At 45.9% G+C, this 9,309-nt stretch overlaps 2 non-coding genes across 2 annotated transcripts; both read left to right on the top strand.

Annotated features, from left to right (window-relative positions):
• Positions 1-484: 484 nt before the first annotated feature.
• Positions 485-558, top strand: TRNAT-AGU. The gene has a single exon. It is a non-coding gene; the product is annotated as a tRNA-Thr (tRNA).
• A 2,242-nt stretch (positions 559-2,800) lies between these two features.
• TRNAV-UAC lies at positions 2,801-2,873 on the top strand. Its single transcript has one exon. It is a non-coding gene; the product is annotated as a tRNA-Val (tRNA).
• Positions 2,874-9,309: the final 6,436 nt, after the last annotated feature.

Here is a 9,309-nt window from a genome sequence, read left to right as displayed (position 1 = left end):
TTACCTTCCTTTTCCCTTTTGCATGCCTTTACTGTCCACATTGCTCTAAAATAAATATGAACAGGCACACGCCTCTCTTGTAACATACTGCTGTTTGACAGTGAGCGTAGCAAAAGATGTGGTGAAGCCCTTTCGAGCACTCCATTTCATGTTATGTTTCAAGACTGATGAGCACTATCGTCTTCCTTTTATAGATTCGAAAGGGAGAAGTATTTGTATCTCCCATAGGAAGGTGCAAAAGTCAAACAATTTGGCTATAGATTTCAAGGGTTCAGAGGTTCAGAAGGTTTTTCTTGTCTTGGCTCAGCATGTAAACATCTGTGCAGTTTCAGACAAGAGAAGGTAAAAGAGTTGATAGAAATCTTGAGAAATAGGAAATAGTCCTCAGATTGTCGTGTTGATCTCAAGTTCTCGAGAAATGCATTGGTGAGCCAGGAAAGTGAGAACTTCAAATAATATTAGGAACCAATAGTCTACTGTAGCTGGCTCCGTGGCTTAGTTGGTGAAAGCGCCTGTCTAGTAAACAGGAGATCCTGGGTTCAAATCCCAGCGGGGCCTCAGGCAACACTGTTTTAAATACAGCAAAACAAGTTAAACACTGGAATTTGTTTACCTCCCATCAAGCCCCTGAGTACTTCGGAGTACTACCTATGCTCTCCTGGTAGCCGTAAAAAGGTGGTTCTCACACATCTTGAGATGAGAATTAGAAATGCCTCTTGGTCTTTCCTTTGCATTTTAAATCAGGTCTCAGAAGTTGCCAGCTTGGTTTTGTGGGATCTCTTCAATTATGTTTGCCTCCGAGAACTTTTACCACAATGGAGACGTTTGTTTTTCTTCATGGAATCATTGAATTGTCCTGTCCCACTTTAGAGCCACCCCCTCCCCCGCCAACTCCCACCACCCATATTTGGCGCCGACTTTACTAGTGCCTTACAGTCGCGCTTCTCAAAATTTTGTGAGCATGTGAATGACCTGGTGTGATCCATTATAATGAGGGTTTTAAATGACTGCATCTGCAACAGGGGCCTGAAAGTCAGCATTTCTACAACCTCAGACTCTACACTACTGTTCCATGGACGATACTTCATGAAGCAAGGCTAGGGACTTAACTGGTCTAATTCAGTGAGTGTGTTTTCAAGTTCTGCACTTTCATATGTTGCAGCTGTCTTCCTGAATCACTGGTGAATCCAGCATTGTTTTTACTCACTTGTCCTTAGTGAATGAAATGAAATCAAAAGATATAAAAGAAGAGGAAGGACGTTCTGATAAAAATTACGGTAGTGTAAATCAAGTTGTGTTATAACTGTTCCCTCTTTTCGATGTGAAATGGACTCTGGACGATACTGGAAATTTTGGAAGGAGAAGATCTAAGGCTATATCTGTAAGAGGATATAAAATAGTCAATGACAAACTACACAAAATAATATTCTTTTTTAATTTTTTTAAGGTGTGGGCAAACTGACTTTTTAACGCATTCTTTGTTTATGAACTTCAGCTGTTTAAAAAGTACATTTTGATCTGAAAAGCCTTTGTGCATTCACTGGTCCCGTAACTCAAAGGGCCCTTTGCCACCCGCTGCTTGTATAATTTTTCAGGACATCTGGTAGGGTCAGGATTGGGTACATTGTGGGGCTACTCCTTACTGGCTTTAAAATAAACTTCTAATCAAATTACGGGAAACTAAATCCCAAACTTGCTGATTGGGAAATATTGTCTCTCTAGTCCGTATCCTGCAACGCTGTGATCAATCCTAGTTTCAGTTTTGCTGAGAACAGGAGCTTTCAACGCTGCTATTTGTGAAAGATGCCAATGCAGAGCTGACGCGGAGAAACCAGGAATTTCTCACATGGAATTTAATGAAAGACTACAGTTTCTCTGCTGAGCACCTTCCTGGTCCTCCAGGGAAGTGCTGGGAAGAGGGAAAATACAATGAGGAAGGTCAGGTGAAATGAAGAGAAAAACAAAGGCGAGGCAAGGTAGGCATGTGTTGAACAGATTCAGATCGCTCAAAGCACAGTCGTTCCAGGGCAGTGTGAGTGACGCTGGGTAATAAGTTGACTGATGACGCCCACCTTGACTTATTCGGGCGCAAAGTCCAGTCCCTTGAATTCCCAAACACTACTCCTTTTGGCACTCCTTTCTGAGAGTCAAGTGAGCACAGGCCATCGCATCCTCGCTCAGCAGTCTCCTCCAGATGAGCTAGGCCCTCTCGGAAGTTCGGTGGTCTTCAGGACCCTGTGCCAAAATTTGTTAGGGTTAGGAAGAGGAAGAGGAAGAGAGGTGGAAATCAAAGGCACAGGACAGCATCGGGTTGTTGCTCCCAATCAAATGCCCTTGGAACCCGAGGACACCCTGCCTGATGTTTGGGAAGGTGTTTGGACCCTGCTCCCTCCTAGCTCAGGCGGTGAAGAATCTGCCTGCAATGCGGGAGACCCGGCTTTGATCCCTGGGTCGGGAATATCCCCACTCCAGTGGGTTGTCTCCAGATGTCCAGCCTGGAGAATTCCATGGACAGAGGAGCCTGGCAGTCCGTGGGGTGGCAAGAGTCGGACACGACTTAGCGACTAAACCACCCCCACCACTGAGTTAGGTTTGGTTATGAGCCGTAGAGTTTCGATATTATTCTTTTAGCAAAAGGTTTTGAAACGATGGAAAGCAAAGGCACCGCGAGTGAAAACACTCTGCAAGAGAAAGATTCAAAATTGCTAGATTGGGGGCGTTGCGGGCTGGGACGTGGGGAGCAACAAAGGGACCGAGTATGCTGTTTTATGGGACTTGTAATGCCCCTCAGGGGCGTGGCGTTTCCGTGGTGCAGCGGTTAGCACGTTCGCCTTACACGCGAAAGGTCCCCGGTTCGAAACCGGGCGGAAACAGCCCAGTCCTTCGGCTTTTGCTCTTTCATACATAAATGCAAAGATCACCTTAGGATTCTCTGCCCTGTCCAAGGTTCCCGATTCCAACGTATCCTCAGAGCACCCGTGCTCTCACCGACGGCCTTTTAAAATACTTACTCTATTTCAACATTTCTTGACGTTTCTCTCACTCCACCAGCTTTACAATGCGTCGATTGTAATGTTCTCTCCTAGTGCAGTTTTGAGGAAAAAGGGGTTCAGTTTTTGTGAGGTACGGGGGTAGCTTAGTGCTTATTATGTCCTGGACGCTTAGTGCTCCTTCTGGCCTGTCTAACAAAGAGTCGCTCATCTCAAATACTTGGAAGTATGTCGCTACCTTTTCTTCACCAAGCTTTATTGTTTTCCCTTTCACTGGTAGCCTATGGGCAAATGATTTGAAATGCAAGCAGCTGGACCGAAGCAACTGAGGTAGGCCTACAGCAGTACAAGTGAATCAATGAAAGAATGCAATCAGTCAAACAAGAAGCTAAAACCAACAGACCGAAAAATGGGGCAGGTTTCCAGATGTCTTCCATCTCTGGCAATTCCCCGCCCGCCCCCGTCCCCTTACCAGAAATATTTTCAAAAACCTTCGACATAAAATCTGTGTGTGCAGAAGGTGGAAAAGAATGGAGGAGGGGATGAAAGCAATGAATCAGAAGTCTCCTGTCCCCAGAAACTACACGGAGATCTTGTGTCGGGTGGAGACCGTTGCTTAATCTCACTGTCCTTTCCTTTTTCTCCCAATTCCCCGGGTCCGCCTGCGGATCCCCACCAGTACCCTCAGGGAAGTATTCCGTAGTCCGCCTGGATCCGAATCTCTGCTCAAAAGTTTCCACCACGCGGTCGAAGCCGACTCGCCGCTTTTCCGGGAGCCCAGGCAGCACGCGGTCGTCTGCAGCCGGACCCAACTACCCACCCACCGAGGCTTGCCTGGGAGGACCGGTCACATCCTGCCGCGGGTTGTCCTTCCGTCGCCCAGACCCGTCGCTTCCCCGGGTTCAAAGGACGGTTCCATTTAGGCACAGAACGGTCCCGGCTGAGATCGGAATGGAGTGGAAGTGCGTTTGTCTGCGTGTGTTTCGAGACAAGGCTGTGGGACAGACATACACGGAACGGGGCCTGGGGGCCCTCGCAGGCAGGGTATCTGGGCCAGCAGCGGCTCTTCTCGGACGGTTCGGGGACTCGGCATCGAGATCGACCGGAAGCGCGCGACGGGCAGGCGGAGAAGGTCCACCTCGCCGCGGGGAAACCAGAACTATTCGCGGAGGACCATCCATGGTCAGGACCATGAACAGCGCTCTCTGGATTGGCCCGCCTGTGTGAGGGATTTCTCAGAAGTGAGAAAGGATAGGGGGAAAGGTTTAAATGGTATATTTATTGACTCGGTGCCGCGTGTGTTTTAGGCACAGACTTTTTAAATTTAAAAACCACAGAAAATACCGCACACGGTATTTCCGTTGTGGCTGCTGTTCAGTCGCTAAGTCGTGTCCCACTCTTTGGGACCCCACGGATTGCAGCAGCACGCCAGGTTTCCCTGTCCTTCACCATCTGCCAGAGTTTGCTCAAATTCATGTCCGCTGTGTCGATGATGCCATCCAACCATCTCATCTTCTGTCGCCCCGTTCTCCTCCTGTCCTCAATCTTTCCCAGCCTCAGGGTCTTTTCCGGTGAGTCGGCTCTTCACATCAGGTGGCCAAAACATTCGAGCTTCAGCTTCAGCATCAGTCCTTCCAATGAATATTCAAGGTTGATTTCCTTTAGGATTGACTGGTTTGATCTCCTTGCAGTCCAAGGGACCCGCAAGAGGCTTCTCCAGCACCACAGTTCCAAATTCAGCCCTCTTTATGGTCCAACTCTCTCATCCCTAAAAGACTGCTGGAAAAACCATAGCTTTCACCAGAGGGATCTTCGTTGGCAAAATGCTGTCTCTGCCTTTTAATGCGCTGTCTAGGTATCTCATAGCTTTTCTTCCAAGGAGCAAGCGTCTTTTAATTTTGTGTCTGCAGTCATCATCCACAGTGATTTTGGAGCCAGAGAAAATAAAATCTGTATTTCTACTTGATGGTTCTGAAAGAAATGGTCACATGTTGAGGTATGGGGAAGTCATTCTAGCTTACATATGTTCATGCCTAATGAATGGTAAAAAAAAAAAAAAAAAAAAAAGAAAAAGTCTGTTTTAAAGGTAAAGCTTAAATGCTTTTCTCCCTGAGAGGTGAACACTAGTAGTATTTCCCAGGTACCTGGGCCAGACTGATCTGATGTGTACTGGCTGATCTGCCTTTTTTTTTTTTTTTTTGAAAACTTTAAGGAATGTGCCATTTCACTTTTGATGTTTTTTGTTCTGATAAGGAATCAGTTCAGTTCACTTGCTCCGTCGAGTCCAACTCTTTGCCACCCCATGAACTGCAGCACGCCAGGCTTCCCTGTCCATCACCAACTCCTGGAGCTTGCCCAAAGTCATGTCCATCGAGTCGGTTATGCCATCCAACCACCTCATCTTCTGTCGTCCCCTTCGCCTCCTGCCTTCAGTTGTACCCAGCATCAGGTTCTTTTCCAATGAGTCAGTTTTTCACATCAGCTGGCCAAAATATTGGAGCTTCAGCTTCAGCATCAGTCCTTCCAATGAATGTTCAGGATTGATTTCCTTTAGGATAGACTGGTTGGAACTTCTTGGAGTCCAAGGGACTCTCTCTCAAGGGTCTTCTCCAACACCACAGTTCCAAAGCATCAATTCTTTGGTGCCCAGCTTTCTTTAGAGTCCACCTCTCACATCCATACATGACTACTGGAAAAACCATAGCTTTGACTAGGCGGAACTTTGTCAGCAAAGGAATGTCTCTGCTTTTAAATATGCTGTCTACACTGGTCATAGCTTTTCTTCCAAGGAGCAAGCATCTTTTTATTTCATGGCTGCAGTCAGCAACCCATCTGCAGTGATTTTGGAGACCCCCCCAAAACAGTGAGAGTGAGCCCCCTCTCACTGTTTCCATTGTTTCCCATCTACTTGCCATGAAGTGACGGGACCAGATGCCATGAACTTAGTTTTTTGAATGTTGAGGTTTAAGCCAACTTTTCACTCTCCTCTTCACTTTCATCAAGAGGCTCTTCAGTTCTTCTTCGCTTTCTGCCATAAGGGTGGTGTCATCTGCGTATCTGAGGTTATTGATATTTCCCCCAGCAATCCTGATTCCAGCTTGTGCTTCATCCAGCCCAGCATTTCGCATGATGTACTCTGCGTAGACCTTAAATAAGCAAGGTGACAATACATGGCCTTGATATATTCTTTTCCTGATTGGGAACCACTCTGTTTTTCCATGTCCAGTTCTAAGTGTCCAGTTCTAACTTGACCTGCATACAGTTCCTCAGGAGGCAGGTCCAGTGGTCTGGTATTCCCATCTCTTGAAGAATTTTCCACAGTTTCTTGTGATCCACACAGTCCAAGGCTTTGGCGTAGTCAATAAAGCAAAAGTAGATGTTTTTCTGGAATTCTCTTGCTTTTTCGATGATCCAACAGATGTTGACAATTTGACCTCTGGTTCCTCTGCCTTTTCTAAATCCAGTTTGAACATCTGGAAGTTCATGGTTCACATCCTGTTGAAGCCTATCTTGGAGATTTTAGCATTACGTTGCTAGCGTGTGAGATGAGTGCAATTGTGTGGTAGTCTGAATGTTCTTTGGCATTGCCTTTCTTTGGGACTGGAATGAAAACTGACATTTTCCAGTCCTGAGGCCTCTGCTGAGATTTCCACATTTGCTGGCCTACTGGGTGCAGCACTTTCACAGCATCATCTTTTAGGATTTGAAATAGCTCAGTTGGAATTCCATCACCTCCACTAGCTTTGTTCATAGTGATACTTCCTAAGCCCCACTTGACTTCCCATTCCAGGATGTCTGGTTCTAGGTGAGTGATCACACCATCGTGATTATCTGGCTCATGAAGATCTTTTTTTGTATAGTTCTTCTGTGCATTTTTGCCACCTCTTCTTAATATCTTCTGCTTCTGTTAGGTCCATACCATTTCTGTCCTGTATTGTGCCCATCTTTGCATGAAATGTTCCCTTGTTATCTCTGATTTTCTTGACTCGATCTCTAGTCTTTCCCATTCTAATGTTTTCTTCTATTTCTTTGCATTGATCACTGAGGAAGGCTTTCTTATCTCTCCTTGCTATTCTTTGGAGCTCTGCATTCAAGTCGGTATATCTTTCCTTTTCTCCTTTGCCTTTCAGTTCTCTTCTTTCCTCAGCTATTTGTAAGGCCTCCTCAGACAACCATTCTGCCTTTTTTGCATTTCCTTTTCTTGGGGATGGTCTCGATCACTGCCTCCCGTCCAATGTCACGAACCTCCGTTCTTGACATTGAACCTTGTCAAGAACCTCTAGTTCTTCAGGCACTCTGTTGATCAGATTCTAATCCCTTGAATCTATTTGTCACTTCCATTGTATAATCATAAGGGATATGATTTAGGTCATACGTGAATGGCCTAATGAGTTTCCTTACTTTCTTCAATTTAAGTCTGAATAGCGCAATAAGGGGTTCATGATCTGAGCCACAGTCAGCTCCCGATCTTGTGTTTGCCGACTGTATAGAGCTTCTCCATCTTTGGCTGCAAAGACTATACTCAACCTATATAAATATATATAATCAATCTATATAAGTAGACAAGGTATAAAACTGCTGAACGCCATGTTTCTCCGGAGCCGTTCTTCGGAATTAGCGAGAGACACTCACACAGGGCTATCGTCCTTAGTTTGGCTTGATTCACACTTTTTCTTCTGTTCCCGGTATAGACTGTTTGTTGATTATTTCCCTTGACACCAGAGTACAGACTGCAAAACGGGGGCTCGCCACTAAGGGAAGTGATACCTCCATGTCTGAACTCCCATTGCCTCTGCGCCAGTGCAGTTCAGCTCTTGGGGGTGGCAGATCCCTGAAATTCCAATTGAGGGAGTCGGGCGGGTTGGCCGGGCTGTCCACGGGGACCACCGCTGTTGCCCGCTGCGGGCTAAAGGGGGCTGCATGGTTTGAATGCCTGGGAGGTTTCTCCGCTATTTGGGGGAATTTTAGCTGACTTTTACTCAGATCAGATGAGACTAGATCTCAGATTCTGTGAACGTTGAGAGGACAAATGGATGAAAGGCAGAAAGCAGTGTTTCTGAAAGAGTCGCCTACCACCTGAGCATCTGAGACCTGTTTCATGACATGACCCTTAAGCTTATGCCCTGACATCCTCTCCATGGCCTCTCCTATGTCTCCAGCTTCCTTTCACACTTCACTGCCCCCCTCTCTGCCCACCACCCTGTCCTCTTATTTCCCAGAGATTTGTGAATATGCTATTTGTTCCACCTCTGTTCCTAGTTACTGTCTCCTCAACCTCGAAACTTGCCCTCCATCATCACTCCTTCAGATAAAACTTCCGCAAAGCTTTCTGCATAAATCTTCACATTTCTGTCAGTTTCTGTACACCTGTCTTTTACTGCAAAGGCCAGTTAGGCAAAAGATGGCAATGCTGGGGTGAGAAGGAGTTGCACTCTGGATTCCAAGTGTGTGCCATAAAGAGCATCACTGTGCCCTGTCTCTCTCAACACCCAAAGTCCTTCTCTCAAGGCACTTGTATATTTAGAGGTGTTCCTTATGCCCAACTTGAAAACGAAAAGCAGCATGTAACCACGGGATCTAGAGAGAGCATGTCTGTCTGTTTCAATTTTATGTGGTATTCAATCATTTCCTGAATCCCAGCAGTCTCTGCCTAATGTGATTTCTGCACCTTTGAGTATACCTTTCCTGCCTTCTTGCCTCTTTTTGCCTTTACCATTGACTTCTGCATGCTTTTTTATCCGATGCATGATTTATCATAGAATTTGGCCATGATTCTCCCTCTTAGGGAGTATTAATTACTCTTTTAACCCTAAGAGAAGAATGTGATTCTTATGGCCAAATGCACTTCCAAACCAAAAAGATGTACTTTATTGTCTAACACTTAGTTAAAGAGAATACTGGGCAGTCAGTAACCATCCGCAGACATATCATCAGGGCCCCAAAGAAGTGTAGAACAGATGAGGGAGGTAGGTGGAAGCACGGCAGATTAACAGGGAGCAGAAATTAACCAGGAGCACTCACAGCAGAAAACTTGCTTTCAAGGAGTGACTTCTTTCTATCATGTATGGAATGTTCTAAGGGTTAGATTTGCTTGTAATCCAAAATGTAGACATGGAAAACAACGTTGTAGTACATACACTAACCCTAAATGAAGTGAATGGGTGCGAGTCGTCAGTTTCGGGGTTATTTCTATCTTCATAGCAGAACCAGCGACTTCAGAGGCCTCGCTGAAAGAGACATGCTTAAGCCTTCCTGTCGCAGGGGGCCAGTGGCGCAATGGATAACGCGTCTGACTACGGATCAGAAGATTCTAGGTTCG

Source organism: Cervus canadensis, chromosome 28 (genome assembly GCF_019320065.1).
Source record: "Cervus canadensis isolate Bull #8, Minnesota chromosome 28, ASM1932006v1, whole genome shotgun sequence".
Lineage (NCBI taxonomy): Eukaryota > Metazoa > Chordata > Mammalia > Artiodactyla > Cervidae > Cervus > Cervus canadensis.
Note: the sequence above shows the minus strand (reverse complement) of the source record. Positions and strands in the feature narration are given on the sequence as shown.